We start from the raw sequence: 19,522 nt of genomic DNA, 5'->3' as shown, positions 1-19,522 counted from the left end.
TCTCTCAGTCAATGTTGCTATGAAATCCAACTCCAGACATAAGCATCTGCCGCAGTGTCATTACTGAACTAAAGCTATGCGCCAATTAACATACTATGAGAACATATAGTACATCTGGTTGTCTAGCAGATATCAGTAGGACTATGACAAATGTCAATATGTTGCAGGAAGGGCATTAAATTACTTTTAGTAAGTACATATATATTATGGCATGACATGGCATAAGAGAAAGAAAGAAAGAAAGAAAGAAAAAAAGAAAGAAAGAAAGAAAGAAAGAAAGAAAGAAAGAAAGAAAGAAAGAATATTAGAAGCTAGCCTTTGGCAAATTGAGTCAAATCAAATGACATTGCAGAGCTTAAGTCAATTATAAATAAATCAATGACTCTGAGTCAGGCTTCTGTGACAAGTTTTGGGATAGACAGGCCAAATCTTGTTTGACTAAAGGCGGGCATACACTGTGTGATGTCTGTGCGATTTCAGCAAGGTTACCTCACACTGAACGAGTAGATCGCATGCGATGTAAAGCCAAAGCTTGCGTTTTATGTGCTCACACTATACGGTCCGATCATTGAGCTGCTACTTCACTGCTCGCACTATATGTGTGAAATATGTGCGATAAACCCTTGTGCCGGGTTGCGCCAATAGACCATGATATCATGTATCCAGAGATATTGTCAAAACAAGCATCAGCTATCAATATCAAGAGTATTTAGCATTTCCAATGTATGTATTAAATTATTATTAGTATTATTGTAAAATTGTAAAATTGTCTAAAAACACTTAGGTCGATTACAATGAATAACAGGCCTATAATTAAAAGTATTAACAGTCTATGTCCGAACACTGCAATAATCAGTCATCAATGAAATTTAAAAACAGCTTTATTTCAAAAACAGAGTAAAGAGTTAATTTTCTGGTGTTGAATTTCAAGGGATTAACACTGCTAGTGAAAACCGCAGCCTCTGGCTGGTGAAAATATGTAGAGTTAAATCTAAATAACACTGAGAGAGTGTAATTAGTTACATCCGGGACATTTACGCGCTGGGCGCCACTTTTTTCACAGACGCCATTTTCTTTGACTCGCGATACAAGGCATACGAGAAGGGAAGACGCAGATATTAAGTGTTTCATCGCATTTATATATGGATTTTATAACATCACATTGTTTTATAACAACATTTATGAACTGTGCATGGCTAAACCGCTCTCAAAGAGGCATTTTCGTTGACGCGCGATGCGGAGCAGACCAGACCAGAACAGGATGAGGTTGCTTTTTAACAGGAAAACGACGGAAGTAAGTGTTTTATCTAATTTACAATATGTATTTTATAACATATTGATATTTAAATCTATTTATAGCGATATTTAAATGCTCTGCACGCTTAAACGAGCCAAAATTTTTCTCAAAGGCGACATCTTCTTTGACTCAGTACAGAGCTAACGACGAGAAGGTTTGCTTGTAACGTTAACAGGGAAAACACCGAAAGTAAGTGTTTTTAACCTAATTTACAACATATATTTCATGGCATTATATTGTTTTGTAATGATATTTATGTGATGTGCGCGCCTAAACCTTTATCACAGGCTAGGCCCTACATCTTCTTTGACTCGTGACGCAGTGCAGACACAGAATTTGCTTTTAACAGTGAAAACACCAAGTAAGTGTTTTAACTCATTTACAATACGTGTTTTATAATGTTATATTGTTTTATGACAATATTTGTGATGTGAAAATATCGTAAAGTATGTATTTATCTATTAAACTATTTTTTACTCTAATTTGCCAGCACACCTAGCGTATAACTGAAAAACAGAAGAACAACTCCACAAACCGCGGACCAACAATGCATGTGAAATTGTCACTTTATTTCCTTATTTGGAGGACCAATTTTCTTAGAATGGGTAAGTAATAATTTCAGATTAAATATTTATGCAAAATGTATTTATCATATTAACTTTTGGTTGATGTTTGGATATGCTTTCATGTTTAAATGTATTGTTTTTGCTATTTGTGTTTGTTAGGAGCATTTCTATGATGCACCAAGTGGCTAAGGCTTGGTGTTTAAAGACTGTACAGACTAGAACCTGGTGATGGTAAGATTTAACAGATAACATATGAGAGAATCATGGGCACAAACATAAAAAAATTATCATAGCTTTGTTGCTATTTGGTATAACTAGATTTTCTGTGTTTCATAACACTGCCCCCAACATCACAAAGCCACAAGAAGGGAACAAAGATTCTTCCGGCAGCTGACTATTTAGTGAGATTTCTTAAGGTGCGCGTCTTAATTTATTCTTAAAGGGTTAGTTCACCCACAAATGGAAATTCTGTCATTAATTACTCACCCTCATGTCGTTCCAAACATGTAAGACTTTCTTTCATCTTCACAACACAAATGAAGATATTTTTTATGAAATCTGAGAGGTTCCTGTCCCTCCATTGACAGTCCACGTAACTACCACTTTCAAGCCCCAGAAAGGTATGCATTTTGAAAGGTTTATCCATTTTGCAACACGAACTGGAGGTAAGCAACAGTAATTTGTAGCTAGTTTGATATCTACAGAACTTAAAGACCTCCCTCTTTTCATTTTCTTTCTTGCTGTATTAAAGATGAAATGGTTGAACTTCTGTTTTCGCGCAGGCGAAGTGAGGGAAAAAAGCTCTGCTTCAACTGTGCGATATAGTCACGAGGAGCGACCAAATTTCTGACATGCCAGAAATTCATCGAACCATCCGATTGCCTGTCGGGAGAGGTTAATCATCTCTCATTTCCCCCAGTACACTTCACAAACACTGCACGACAAAGCTGAAAATCGTCCATATACCCGAAAAAGAGTCGCACGAGTCAGAATTCGGCTCAAAATCGGACGAAAATTGCACAGTGCCCGCCTTTACAGGCAAAGACTCCCAAGACTCTCACCTATATTTCACTAAGTCTAACACATTTTGAGTATTGCAAGAGATAAATGAAGATGAGCAGGGAACTGCAACAAGCACTGTAAGTGAGAAAAACAGATGTCCATGTTTAAGTTTCATTATTAAACCAATTATGGCTTGTTAAATTGTTATATTCAAGAGAAAGAACACATAGCATAATCCTACATTTATAGGGGTTTCAGTTAAATTATACTTTCAAAAGTGTTTGTGTGCTTAGTTTAATCCTTACACACAGCTAATTACTTAAGTGCTATAATTACATGACAAATGAATTTAGTTCACCCACAATGAATTCAACTGGATTAATTGGTCCCACCGCAAGTTCTTTGTAACATCCATGAAATTGCCAAATGGCTGGTCCTTCCAAAGAAAGGTTTTTTTTTTTTTTATAACATAATTGCATTACTCCATGTGATACCAATTATCACTGGAATCAAGAGATATCAGATATCAGCTTCCCATGTCTCCCTAAGCCAAACAAAAATTTAATAGACGTGTTTCTTTAAAGTCATCCCCATCATTAAAATTAATTTAAACCCTTGGTTGAGTGGGAACAGCCCAGAGCAACTTACCAGCTGCCTTAAAACATCCCTCACCATATCTGTGTACCCTAGTGGCTAGTTTGGATATTGATGTGAAACTGCCTGCCAGCTTGCCTCATCTCTGGCCACTTGCCAGCAACAGGAAAGAAATAATTATACTAAAGGCCTAACCCTCAATGACTAAGATGCTGTCATTCAAGTAGATGGATGAACCCATTTTCAGGCTTGTTTGTTGAACTACATATAGATAACAAAAAACACTATGATCTATCATAATCCTCTGAATCACCACATGTATTTTCCAGTGCAAACATTTATATTTACATCTGTTTGAAAAGCACAATTATATTATATTATATTATATTATATTATATTATATTATATTATATTATATTATATTATATTATAATCACTTGCACACCAAAATCTGCCTCCAATTATCCTTTGAGGGTGGTTTGATTGGCTGCATCTGGTTTTCCAAAACAACTCCTACACTGCACACATACAACCAGTGTGTTTCTTCTGCTTTGTCTACAGCAGAATTAGATATAATAAGTTGGAACAAAGCAAGCACTGGTCTATGTATTCATCTTATAATTTTCTTCTCTTTTTCTTTCTTTCTGTAGGATTCCTGCTGTTTTTTGGGTGCTGCTCTAAATTTTGAAGGGAGGGGAGGGGAGGGGAGGGGAGGGGAGGGGAGGGGAGGGGAGGGGAGGGAAAGGGAAGGGAAGGGAAGGGAAGGGGGAAGGGGGAGGGGAAGGGGGAGGGGAAGGGGGAGGGGGAGGGGGGTCGAGGGGGGGGGGGGGGCTGTTAGCGTATCACAGTCACAACTGAAGCTTTGCACCATTTTTCAAGTCATCTGAGCCACTTCGCCTCAGTTTGCCTTTTCTCCCAATCTCTCCCAACCTGCCATACACATACTCGACCTCCCACAGTGTAATCACATTCAGAACCCAAAAGACACAGACCAAGTCAGTACTGAAAAACTGTGCAAAAACTTCAAGCAGCTGTTGTTTGAGATTGACTAGTTCTCTGAAAATATTGCCCTCTAGAATTCACTCTGTTCAGAATGCTGGTGCTGTCAGTCGATCGAGATGGGCAACGGAGCATGTGTGAGATCAGGAGGTTGTTTCAGTGGACTTATATCTTCGACCTTCCATCATTTCCCAGCACATTTGACCACAACTTGTCCTGCAAAGTGCCCATGTTTGCCATTACCGGGATGCTATTTTAAATGTTATAAAAACCAGTTTGGGGACGAAGGCTGGCGTAGGGTTACAACTAGGAGCTCCGCAATCAATCTCGGGCCTTTTTCCTCTCTCGCTCCATCTCTCCCTCAGGTTGTTGAAACACACATAAAAACCGCATATTAGGTAACATAGACCCATTTAGAAAGCAATTTAAAGCACTCCGCAACCGTCGCTGCTGGTGAAGAAGTCTAGCCTCTTAATTATCCTGTATCAGTGTTACAGAAAATGCTTCCAAATATTACTCTTTGTTTTCCTGCTGTCAGCCTCCAGCTTATGTAGCAGTCTTTTAAGTATCTCCTTGTGTTAGACTAAGGTTTCCAACGTGGAGAGAAAAAGCAGAAGGTCTCATTGTTTGCCCTATGCCACAAATTGCATTTTACAGGCATTTAAATATTTGTGAAGAATTTCAGATAAATCCAAAGCATGCACAGATAAAAATTCTTCTGTGGATATTAGTGTGATTGCGCTTACAAGCACAGACCAGTGAACTAATGCACTTATCTATTCCATGCATTCCATGCCGATGGTCCTCATTCCCATAGGCTGATCATTTCCATGTGTCATTCCCCACTCAAAACGCTTCCCTAAACACCAAGGAGAAATTCTGAAAACCAGACAATCTAGCAGCCACTTACCAAGGAGGAACATTTTCAATCTGCTTAACTCCTACCACTGAATTTAATTTTAATTAAACAGTTAATGAGCCATGGGATTAATGCCAATGGCTTTTTAAAGCAAACATCTATAAATCATTAAGGCCTCATTTGGAAGGGGAAAAGGAAATGTGCCTGTGGCAGACTGGGATCCTCTCCCCTCTCTAGGGCCTAGTGAACCCAAGCCCACGCGTCCACAGTGCGACATCATACAGGCAGGGCTTTTGAGTAGCCCATGTTTAGTACGCTGTACAGGCATCTCTCTTTCCCTCCATTTCACATACACAGCAAGAGCTAAAAAGAGCCACAGATGGGACTCAAGCACAACAAACCTTTCTCCCTGACATTGCCTCCACATACTAAAGGTCAGCAGCGGGGGAACGGCATGATGATGGGGGTCCTATATGGGGCAATGCTGGCAGAGTTAGTATGACCAAATGAGCTTCCCTCCACACTGCTGGAGCCCTCTATTACAGGCCTGGACACTGCTGAATGAAAGGAAAGGAAATTAACACATGGTCAGAGCTTTTTCTGAAAATATAGCAGTACTTAAGTTTTGCATCATGTTGCTTCCTATGACAACTAAAATAAAATGTTGCTGTAAACATCAAAAATGTGCAAGCTTCATCACAAGCCTTTTTATTCTTTCTACAATTAATAACACAAATGAAAGGATCCATTTATGAGAAATAGATCAGCTTTTACTAAAACGGACATAAAGCCATTTGAATCATAAACAGATAAACTTAAATATTGTTGTACATTTTAATGAAAATCTGGCTAATGTGATTTTTTTGATTTTTTATTTCCCCAAAATATCAACTTTAAATCGCCCACACATCATATCGCCTCTAAAGGAATGCAATCAACATCTTAACGCTATGTCCGATGGGGCTCTCATTTGTAACAATTAGTGCTCAGTCACATGCATGCTTCATGGCTTAAATCCAATTTAAAGCATCAATGTCTTAATAAGTCAGCTTCTAATCATAACTGCTGGCACAGCATCCAATCCCGTAATGACCCATAAATTCTGCTTCATGACTCCATTGATCATCACCCTCAGACGAGATGAGCCAGTTAATATTATCATGATGTACTTTCATCTTAAGTATTCATTCATGATTACACTGCACATGTATCAGCATCACTGGTTACTCACTAGCTTGTGGCTTTAACTAGCAAACACACACACACACACACACACACACACACACACACACACACACACACACACACACACACACACACACACACACACACAGACAGTCACTCAAAAGGATTGATTTTAGACCTACAGCTATTCTTACTCATGTTTGAGCTATTATTTAAACAACAATATTCATATTTGTGTAGTTTATCAGTTCATCTCTGGCCCATAATATATGGGCCAGAGAAGAAAAATCGGTAACACTTTAAAATACGGATCCTTCGTTAATGAATAACTACACAGGAACAAATGAGTAACACAATATTAACAATCTAGTAACTACAATTAACTAACAAGTAACTCTGATTAACGAATTAGTAAGTAATAGCACACAGATTTAAGTGGTAGTTCACTATTAACTAATCAATAACTACTATTTTTTAATACTTCACAGAGAACTACTGAATTTTTTTACAGATTTAAGTAGTAGTTCACTAATAACTAATCAATAACTACTATTTTTCAATACTTCCCAGAGAAATAATGAAAAAAATTCACAATTCATGCAAAACTAATTAATAACTAATGCAGGACAAATTACTAGCACTAGATTAACATTACTGCTAGATACTGTACACTAATTATAAATATGTAATAGCGTAGCAGACTTATGATTTGGGAAAGCTGTCAATAATTAGCCTATGCACTGCTGTCTTTTAGAGAACTATTCATAAACTAAATAATTTTTAAGAATTGTTTTTATAAATGCACTTGTCTGGAACACTTACCCTGTGGCTGATTTTCCGGCATTCCTCTGGACTGGCTTTGAATAACTAGACTCATCATGGTGAGTACTGGAACATACTGAGTCATCAGCCATCCAAATACCAGTTATTTTATTATTTAACCTACCTCTCAAAATTGTTTTTATGTATGTCTCTTTGCTCATATGTAGATATGTATGTATGTATGTATGTATGTATATATATATATATATATATATATATATATATATATATATATATATATATATATATATATATGTGTGTGTGTGTGTGTGTGTGTGTGTGTGTGTGTGTGTGTGTGTATATATATCCTGTGAATGATTAGATGATTCTACCCTTTCGGGTTGGCTTACCGTAACTACAGCATGGAATCACGATAAATAGTAATTACTCAAGTGTTACTACATACTTCTATCGGAACTATTAATTATTTGGATCCGTATTCTAAAGTGAAGATCATGTTAACTAACTAGTAATGGCTCAAGTGTTAATGCATACTTCTAAAGAAATTTTCTAAAAGTATAGTATTTAAAAGTTCACAAACAATATCTCATACGCTTGAAATGACTTGTGTTTGGTTGCACAAATCATGACTAGAAAAATTTGTTTAAACATGAAGCATGAAAAAAGTAGCTTTTATAAACATATATTTTATAATTATTTATTAAGCGTCTGGTACCATTTCCATTTAATGCAACAACTTCACATATGTGATGCCTGAACTGGAAAAAACTATTTATTGTCTTCTAGCATACAATATTTAATTGCTGTAATGCCTTCTAATGTCTTTCAGAAGACGACCTAGAGGACCATATCTGTGCTTGTGTCCCAGCCAGTAAGTCCACTCAATAAAAGACAGATGTTCTTTTAGAAGCTGCTCTGTCCTGTTTCCCCTCAGTCGCCAAATTTGGCTTTTGTAGGTTAACCAAGCTCTTTCAATATGTTGCGTGTGTCCAACACGTAATTAGTAATTCCTAGAAGTATGTAGTAACACTTGAGTCATTACTAGTTAGTTAACATGATCTTCACTTTAGAATACGGATCCAAATAATTAGTAGTTCCTATAGAGGTATGTAGTAACACTTGAGTCATTACTAGTTAGTTAACATGATCTTCACTTTAGAATACGGATCCAAATAATTTGTAAGTCCTATAAAAGTATGCATTAACACTTGAGTCATTACTAGTTAGTTAACATGATCTTCACTTTAGAATACGGATCCAAATAATTTGTAAGTCCTATAAAAGTATGCATTAACACTTGAGTCATTACTAGTTATCATGATTCCATGCTGTAGTTACTAATGAAGAGCCAACCCGAAAGGGTAGAATCATCTAATCATTCACAGGATATATATACACACACATATTTATATATATATATATATATATATACATGAACATAAAAACAATTTTGAGAGGTAGGTTAAATAATAAAATAACTGGTATTTGGATGGCTGATGACTCAGTATGTTCCAGTACTCACCATGATGAGTCTAGTTATTCAAAGCCAGTCCAGAGGAATGCCGGAAAATCGGCCACAGGGTAAGTGTTCCAGACAAGTGCATTTATAAAAACAATTCTTAAAAATTATTTAGTTTATGAATAGTTCTCTAAAAGACAGCAGTGCATAGGCTAATTATTGACAGCTTTCCCAAATCATAAGTCTGCTACGCTATTACATATTGATAATTAGTGTACAGTATCTAGCAGTAATGTTAATCTAGTGCTAGTAATTTTTTCTGCATTAGTTATTAAGTTTTGCATGAATTGTGAATTTTTTTCATTATTTCTCTGGGAAGTATTAAAAAATTGTAGTTATTGATTAGTTATTAGTGAACTACCACTTAAATCTGTAAAAAATTCAGTAGTTCTCTGGGAAGTATTAAAAAAATAGTAGTTATTGATTAGTTAATAGTGAACTACCACTTAAATATGTGTGCTATTACTTACTAATTCGTTAATCAGAGTTACTTGTTAGTTAACTGTAGTTACTAGATTGTTAATATTGTGTTACTCATTTGTTCCTGTGTAGTTATTCATTAACGAAGGATCCGTATTTTAAAGTGTTACCGAAAAATCATGTTGCATAAGGCAAATTCAGTTAAAGGCACAATATGTAACTTTTTTGCTTTAAAAATAGCAAAAATCACTATATCTATGTTATATATATATTTTTTTTTGTTGTGTACTTACATTATCCCGACTGTTTCCAACAACTTTCAAACCAGGAGAAATTTTAATTTAATTCGAAGACACGGCACGTTTCTTTATTTCCGTTTTGTCGCAGTCAATGGTGTCATATCCGCGTTGTCCCTGGTTTCCGCTCGTGCTGCCATGGCAACCAGAGCTATGAACCAGAGCCCTCTGATAGTAACCAAGGCGACAGACGCAGACAACTGTGTAGTTCGCAATGTCTATCTGCACGCTGTTGTTGTTTCGTTCAAACATTATGGACCATGGCAAGCAGACTTTGGATAAAAAAGGAGAACTAAAACGAGAATCAATATCAGCGCGGAGTTTTCGAGATGCCTAGAGCTCCCATAGACAGTATATAAACGAGAGCTCCACGTCCGAGACTTCGACCACTCCTACATGTACTTTATTAAACAGGTGAGCACATTTACATAAAACTAATCAATGTTACATAGTTCAGCAATGATAAAATGTTAGAATATGATCTATGTTATTCTAATGTTGATCTAGTTTACTGCTAGTCTCATACAGACAAACTAACACATACATTTCAACACATTGAAATGCAGTTTAGTGTGCTAGTGTGTTAATGTTAGACCAAGTGAAACAGCGCTGCGTTAACTTACCTCACAAGTTTAATTTGTCTAATAAACTGACCTGTGAGTTGTAATTCTGCACTTGCGTGTAATTCGGTAGAATGAAATGTCCATATTCCTTTTATATCCGCGGGACTCGCGTCGCTTGTGGAGCTGATAGCTGTCTCTTAGCAATCCCGAACTGCTTCATATCACAGTCATGATAAAAACATTGATGTATTCAGTCATCCATAAACATTATTAGATCGGTCGGCTTGCCGTTGACGACAAGATCCATAATTCTTAGCAAATGTTGCGTCATCAAACTACGCCTTTGTTATTGTAAATAGGTTAGCGACCCCTTGTGGAAAAAAAATCCCATACTGTACGTTTAAACAGCCTAATTCACATTGCATTTTAACGAAAGGTAAGATAATGAAAAACTTTAAACAAAATGTTTTAATCAAAATGTTGTCCAGCAGTGTTGCTTCAAAGAAAATATCTGCCAAATGAATTTTAATGGAGAAATTTAGAGATTCCAAAAAATAAGAGGATTGTCAATGACAAACCAAATCAGAAACATGATGACAAATGTTTATTTATTTTTTTAAAGGGACAACAGAGAGAGGAGGGCATTACCCAGAGACATCACCAAAGCTCTTCCAGCTCATTGACGTAGCCTAAATTAAAGGAAATTTAGCCTCGAGGTATGCAGTCTTACTTTTGAGTCTTAAATTGGGCTGCTTAGTCTTTATGCAACTGACTTTAAAAGGGCAGTCTTATTAAGTTTTAAACAACTAACATGCAAAACTAATCTAAAACAGTTTTATGCAATGGGCCCCGATTTCATTTTGGAATTGTGGATTTTTTTTTATTTTTTATTTTTTTTAACTCCTTTGATTTATTATAACTCTAAGTCTGAGTGTTCACTGGATTTCATGCTGCTAAATTTGGATACCAAGTACCTGACAGCTCACACAAATGCACCACATGCACACAGAGAAACAAACATAATACCCCCACACCAGCCAGACTGTGTGATGGAGGCTCCTTACTGCTTCCAAGTGTTTTTGTCAGTTATTGTAAATTTTGCACACACAAAAAATTTTAGAGTACAGAAAAGAAAATCAATTTCAAACTTTTCAATTTGACAGATTTAATGACTGTAGACCCCCCACCACCCACCTGTGAGTAATATATTTTGTGATTTTTACACAGAGAGCTATTGTATTATAAAAAGAATTGAATTCCCAGTCTCCAGTGGCCTGTGCTAAATTTACCTTAAACTAAATCACCAAAGCCTACTGGTGCTTGACAGTGAAGGCAGGTGCACAGCCTCCTCTTGGCTATTGCCAGAGAAGGCAAGCCACTCTCTTTTTTTACATGCCTTTATATATATTATCAATTTAACCTTTTTTCTTTTGATTTTCTAAAAGTCAAACAACATGACACTGGGAACTATTTTACATATACATACTGTATATAGATGTCACATTCCCTTGAATGTTTCATTGCTCAGAATTCAGAGCCCTCCTCATTTTCCCCCGCCAATTCCTTTTGATCTCTTCTCTTTTGGGTTGACAGTCCATAGCAACTTTTGCCAGTTCTAGTGATTTTCAGAGGACAGGCTGATTCTTCCAGCTTGCCATCAAGAAAATGAAGTTGACTTTGACTGAAAACAGCATCAATGGCCCTGGCTTTTTTCCTGACGAAAGTGGTGTCTAGTGAAGTGTTAACAGTCCTGACACTGCTAGTTTTATGTGTGTCTTGGCATGTCTTCCTGTGAGTCAAACCCCTGACGCATATTTTGTGATAAATAAATAAAGCCAGTGGAGAGGAACAAATACATACTCCAAATAGAAGCTGACAGCTCACAAGCTAGTAGATGGAGCCCTCTCTCTTTTCTGCTGACTAGTACAGGCAGATGAGAGCAGTACAGAGAGTCTTGAATGAGATTTCTAGGGCCCTCTGTCCCACTCATAAGACCAAGACAGGCCCCAGGAGACCGCAGAGCTACTATTAAGTGGCCTTTGACAAGACAACAAGCCATTCATGTAGAGATGAGCACACCTTCTGGGGAAGGTGAAGGGTTTAAGAGCAGAGATGGATGTTTTAAATAATAATGACTCACTTTTAGGGTTTATCGCTCCATTTTTCCTCTTTTCCCATTCCCCGAGGGAGGGCATTCGTTAAGCATGATGATTGATAATCTAATGTCGCCAGTGCACTTGTTCACCTTTGGTCTTGTATGCAGTAGGACTAATTGCAAAACTGTCATACATATCTTGTGCCTAAACTCACCATTTTTACAGTCCTGTCAAAAAGTGAGAAGCACTGCATTACACGGACGATTAGCCATAATTCCCCAGCTGAAAGAGGAGACCTCAGGCAGACTCCATAATCTATACTCAACACCCCCCCCCACCACACACACACACACACACACCTCCATTGCAAAGCACCCAGCTTTGTCATAAAATGACATTACAATATGCCTATTCTGACTTGAACCGGTGTCTTGAGACTGCCTGGTAATGGCCTTGTAAATCACACATCAACTTTTACACTTCCTCATCCGATAAACAGCCTTCCAGATGATTCTGGTGGAGCAATATCCAGCAAAATCAGAAGCTGGAACACTGGTCTACTAGACGTTCAAGATTCTAATGTGCTTTATTCAACAACTTAAAAGTGTTCCTGTAGCTCAAACTGTAGAAAGCATATTGTGATAGCAAGACCAAGGTCATGAGTTCAGTTGCCAGGGAATTTATACTCTGATTTCTATTTTCATATATTTTAAAATGCGATTTATTCATGTGATGACAAAGCTGAATATTCAGCAGTCATTACTCCAGTCTATAGTGTCACATGATCATTTAGTAATCTATATAATATGCTGATTTGCTGCACAAGAAACATTTGTTCTTATTATCAATGTCAAAAACAGTTGCGCTGCTCAATAAAAATACATAAAAAAAAATCAGAATTATTTGATGAAAAGAACTTTTTGTCCCTTTCTACTGTCCCTTTTGATCAATTCATAATGCTTCTTTAAAAAAATCTGTATATATACATCCTTGAGCATATGTATGGAATAAAACATTATGGATTATACAAGTATGGAATTTATATATATATGAAGAGTTCAGATGCAAAAGCCTCTAAGTGCCATCTGAAATTTTCTTGTAGAATGATCATTTTTATAAAGCTTGTATATTTAAGTTAAGTAATTTCACTTAAATGACAATTAGTAGGTAATTTGCATTGCCATTTAAGTGAAATTATTGAACTTAAATATACAAGCTTGATAAAAATGATAATTATAGAAGAAAATTTCAAATGGCACTTAGAGGCTTTTGCATCTGAACTCTTCATATATATATATATATATATATATATATATATATACTGTATATATTGATAGCTTTCAAAATACTAAACAAGTCTAACGTTTCATGTCCTTTTTGACTGCTTGGTTTATTAGTAACTTTATACTCTTTACCCCACATTTAGTAAAAATGTAAGGTAAATTGCAGCAAACAGAGAGTGGTTATAACAATTTGAGCTAAGTGGATTTATTTTAGGCATTTAACCATGATTAAATGCTTCATTTAACAGGTTTAGGAAATGTACACTTTATTTTTCAATAATGTGCTCAACAGCACAACACAGTTTGGGGTAGAAGATCCTGATTTTCAAACGATGTTATGGTCAAGTTTTTAAACTATTCACATTCCTCTGTTTGAAAAAAAAAAAAATAGTATTCTGTATTTTGACAGCAGCTGGGGGATTTGAAACCTCTGTTGAAACAGTCCAGCTCTTCTAAAATATTCTCCATGACATTTATGCATTTTATTATGATGACAAGAGCACGGCAGTTGTGGAATAGAAGGACAATGCAAACCTTTGTGAATCCAGTGTTCTTACAAGTCCTGTTTGCGGCCTGAAGAGATCCTGTTAAGATTCTGAACAATGACGTCTCCTGTTCCACTCCAAGTGCTTGCCGTCTGTAACAGTGGTGGATGTTATTTGTAATTATGTTGAGTGCGTCTCTCTGAAGCCACATGTGCTCTGACTGTTCCAGTCCTCCTCCGGACGACATTGAATGAATGTGTCCTCATCTGTGATGTTGACACGATTAACTTTCACCCACTGCATGTACTGTGTCACCACAGTCTTTAATCATCCCTCTGTCCCCGTGCCCTCAACCACACCTCCTCTCCTCCCCTCCAGCACATCAGCTCTTCAGAGGGCATGCCCTTAAATATTGGCTACCTTTAGATCGGGACGGCAGAGAAACCGCCAATTACCCATATTCATTGTCCCAACAACAAATTGACCATTATTTATGTGCTGCTCTTTTCATTGTTCCAGCAAGACAGCTTTTACAGGGAAGAACAAATCTAAAGTGAAAGCTTAAAGCACTTGAAATGGTGCTCCCTCTCACCCAATTTTACCTTCAGTCTTTCTTTCTTTTTACACCCTCCTCCCTTTTTCCTTTGCTCATTTTTTTTTTTTTTTTTTCATAGGTGTGCTGTGGAACGCTTCTCTACTTGCCCGCTTATTGTGCTAAAGTAATTACTCCAGAGAAGAAGCTCATGAAGTGGAGAATTTCAAATGATTTCTCCATATTCATGGAAAGTGAAGCATGGAATATAGAAAACGATAAATTAGAAATGTATTTACAGAGAACCTGATGAGGAAGGTTAAAACGATTAGGCCCAGTGGCTTTGCCAAGGAGTCTAAGGCAGACTCCACATGAGCTCTCTTCCTCTGATTGGTGCCCCCTGCTGAAAACGGTAATAATGCGGTTCTCTCCTCACAGTACTGAGCATCAGCAGGATATTTACTCCATGCAGGCTTCTCAGGTTATTGAGAGGGTATTTTGGCACAGCAATGTCCTATCTTGCATTTGGAAAAGGTCTCTCTACTGGATGGTTGGATGATTGCTTTCCTCCAATTAACCCCTTCTTTTTATACATAAATTTCATTCAAGTGCAGTAAGCTTTATTATAAATAGTTAATTTTCCAAACCTGTGAATAAATTAAATGTAATTAAAATTATTTGTGTTTGCCTATGGTATTAAAAAGCCTAGAGGCTATTGGTCTAGTGTTAACTGCATTGATGTGTTATTATTATTTGAATTTCAGCAAGCAATATTATGAGAGCATTAAACATGTGCATGCACACATATCCCATCCCCCAACTTAATTATATCTTTATCCCATCCCCCAACTTAATCTCCCCCACACATGCATACACTTTAAACAATTTCTAGAAAAAAAAAGAAATGAAACAAGGAATTTGATTCATGTAGACGTAAAATATATTAAATCTGTCAATCAAGAATGAAGATACATTAAAAGTCTATAGAATATTTGGACAAAAGTTTGCTTCATGTGGTCTGATCCAAAGGCCCCTGCATACAAGTTCATCTAATTTTACTCATCCTCTCTTGATGTTTTTACCATCATAATCCATATCCGATCTACAGGTAAATTGCTTTTTAAATAATAAAATATATATATATATGAAAAAAGAAAAACAATTTTTTGTTTATTTATCTGTGCTCCGAACTATATAATCAGATATGTCAGACAGGGGTTAGTTTCCCCTACATTGATGTAACGCACTGCTTAACTAAAGTACCATAGTACGATGCATTGCTGAAAAAAATTGTCTTTAAACTATGTTGGTTGAGGTCTTTTTTTCTTGTCTTTTTTTTCTGTAAATTACGGACATGACATCTAAGGACTAATTCTCATTTTCTCTAATTCTCACTAATTCTCATAGTTATTTCTATTTATTTCCATTTCCATTTCAATCATAGGCTCCTTCTTACGTACTAGAGCACTTATGCACATGCACACTCTTCAAAAAAGGGGCTTAAAATCTCTTGACAAACTAAAAGGTGTAAATTAAATTTATATTCAAAATAAAAGATATAGATTGTAATGAATGTCAGCTTACTTATGTTGGTCCACATGCCGTGCAAACAAGAAATGTCTTAGGTTACGCATCTAACCATGGTTCCCTTTCAGTCTGTCACATTTGACATTACGTAAGAACGGTACATAGAACGGTAACTGAAAAATTGGGATCTCGCCAGGAAGCCCAATCATCTTCAAATGTAACTAAAGAGCCAATGGACATTGGTGTGCGAGATTTGCAGCGTGGGTATAAATACAGAAGCGCATGCAATCGCACTTCAGCATTTCCCCTTGGAGCCGAGCCTGTGTGTTCCTGCAAAGAAGCTGCAATCTCTGTTCGAGTGTGCTATGGTAGAAGTTCTGTTCCAGTGTTGTTGTGACGGTGCTACAGAGGTGTACTTGGTAAACTGTCTTTCGAAGTCGAGGATGGTTGGACTCCTCTCGCTTTAGAAAGTCGTTCTGCTGAGTCCTCCGCTCACCTGAGCTCCAGTAGGCACTGACATCACGTGTTCAAGAAGGGCTCTTCAGCACTTAAAGAGCAATTCCTAAAAGAGTTAACACGGGTGTGATATTGAGTTTTTTTCAAGATGACATTCCACCCTTGTGTTTCTGGATGCAGTCGGTACCTGGCTCCGTCTGATAGTCATGATCGGTGCCTCATGTGTCTGGACATCAAACACGCTGAGAAGTTTTTTGTGGATGAGTCATGCACCCATTGCGGGAAGATGACCAGCACAGTGTTGTGGTCAAGACTCAATTACCTCAAATGAGGTAGAGTCCTCTCTGGTGGGTTTGAGTCCTCCGGGGATGAAGACCCGGCTGTGTTGTCCCCTTCGGAGAGTGTAGCGTTAGTTGAGTCAGACCCAAAGCTGACGCCCATGCTTTCCTGGGCAGCTGATAGCGTCAGAATCTAGTGTAAATGTGTGACAAGTATTCTCTGAGTTTTGTTTCAGTTTATAGACGTGCTCAAGAAAAAAAAGTTCACCCTGTTTGTTTTCTTTATTTTACAAAAGCACAATGTTTTGATTTGATTGTAAGTGGACACATACAAAAGTAGAAATATCACAGATTCTTTTTTTATATTTCTTTTTTCTGTATGACCATAAATGACGGAGTAATTTAAGTTTATTGTGCTACAATGTGAAGAAAATCCAGCAAAATGCGCGGGCGCGTTTGTCGACCCCAGAGGGTTAACCCTCTGAGGTCTGAGCTGTTTTCTGGGCCCTGGAGGTGTTCTGACCTGCTCTGACATTTCTGGTTATTTCTGTTACTTGTGATATTTTCATGGCTAAAGTCTAATTACACTGTATTCAGCACAAACTCTGCTACAATAATATATCAGCAGCATGTATGTAAAAGTTTGTAGTTTTGAGATAATGACATTTATGCGTGGTTTGTGAAAATACAAAAAAAAATTCTCACTGAAATAAGGCCATGAAACCCATACTGATTATTTCTTCACAAGACTTTTGAAAATTGTATGACGTAGCCTAGAATATTTGCTCCAAAACTATGTGAAAATCACCCTGACTGCTCATTCAGATAAGACAATATATTGATTTAAAAAATTTACGACGTGTTTTGTGTGAAAAAGCTTTATGCGGAGGTCATTAATATGTAAGCTTTTCACACCTGAGAAAGACAAAGACCCTCCCCTAATGGCCCTATTAGGAGCTATCAGGCCCTATCATTCTGAGCAACCTTGCACAATACTGTAAATGAGGAGGTTTAAAAAAGAATGGCTTTTAAATTGTTTGGATTTATTTACAACACAACATAATCCAAAGATACACAACAAATTCCAAAAAAGCACTTATTGAAAACAATGATCCAAAGACAGAGACCTTTGTGCCATTCCTAAAAACATTGTACATACCTTTCATTTCCAAGGTGTTTGATTTTCACTTTACCATGTTCACGTACAGAGACTCATGTGAATGTTGAAGTCCTCAGTGGCATCTGGGCCCTGAAAAAAAAAAGTGAACATACTGATGTATAAAACCAACAAGATGTCCAGCTTCTCAAACGCTTGCTCATTAGATTTAATTTGGCCACGCCAAAAAAGTGAACATACTGATATCAAGAGAAAGGCCTGCCCGATTTTGGAAATAAATATTAGATTTTTCTGGTTAAAATTGCTTTTTAAAATTCACAGAATACACACACACACACAAATGTTTCCAACAATATATAATATAATGAACACCAGGTTTGTTGTGCCTTGTAGGCATAAGCTATGCCCAGTGCTGGATAAAATAATAATAACAATAAATAACCTATAGCAGTATAAATCTTCCAAAAGATTTCAGTAACAACTAAGCTAGAGAAAAATACATTGATTATCATGTTACTTCAAATGTTTCCATTCGTTATGATGATATGAAATTAGATAATAATAAAAACATGAAGCCATTTGGTGCATTTTGCTTTCATCCAAAATATGATACATTCAAACGCGATCGCGCTGCAAAATATGATACATTCAAACGCGATCGCGATCCAAAATATGATACATTCAAACGCAATCGCGCTGCAATATATGATACATTCAAACGCGATCGCGATCCAAAATATGATACATTCAAACTCGATCGCGCTCAAATATAAAACATTATGGTTACCATATACATATTGTTTGAACAGATATCCACAAACACAGTAACAGTAAACACGGGTCTAAATATTATAATATTCCCCATATATATAGCAACAGTTCAAGTGCAACGTGACATTTATGCAACAATAACAAACTAATATGTACGAATTTCTTACCTTACATCTTTCTTGTCTTCAAATCACGTTCTTCTTCTTCTGAGGTAGCCTAAATCCAATGTAAGCTCAGGCGCATCTTTCAAACTCGACGAAAAGTGAAGTGAAGTGTTTTGGTGTTTTGTTTTTGAGGTAATGAGCGAGTTTGTGTTCCATGTGGAGATTTGCATGTGAATTTCTTTTGCGCGAGTGGGCGTGGCCAAATTAAATCTAATGAGCAAGCGTTTGAGAAGCTGGACATCTTGTTGGTTTTATACAAATTACTTAAACAGAGAATATTTGTTTTCGTTTTGAATCCGATCATTTAAAAGTACACACTTAAATGTTTATAAAGGTATATGGCTCATAAATGTGTGACAAGTATTCGCTGAGTTTTGTTTCAGTTTATAGACGTGCTCAAGAAAAAAAAGTTCACCGCGACGGAGAGGCAGAACGCACACCCTGTTTATTTTCTTTATTTTACAAAAGCACAATGTTTTGATTTGATTGTAAGTCAACCATCCTCGACTTCGAAAGACAGTTAACCCAGACGGCTTCACAGAGAGCCAAACATTTGATGTCACTGTCTAACTGGAGCTCAGGTGAGTGTAGGCCTCAGCAGGACGACTCTCTAAAGTGAGAGGAGGTCAAACAAACTCAACATCAAGGACAGTTTACCAAGGCAGCCTCACAGAGGGCTGAACACTTGATGTCACTGTCTAACTTGAGCCTAGATGAGCAAAGGCCTCAG

Source organism: Abramis brama (genome assembly GCF_963993115.1).
Source record: "Abramis brama genome assembly, chromosome: 3".
Lineage (NCBI taxonomy): Eukaryota > Metazoa > Chordata > Actinopteri > Cypriniformes > Leuciscidae > Abramis > Abramis brama.
This window is presented reverse-complemented; position numbering follows the sequence as displayed.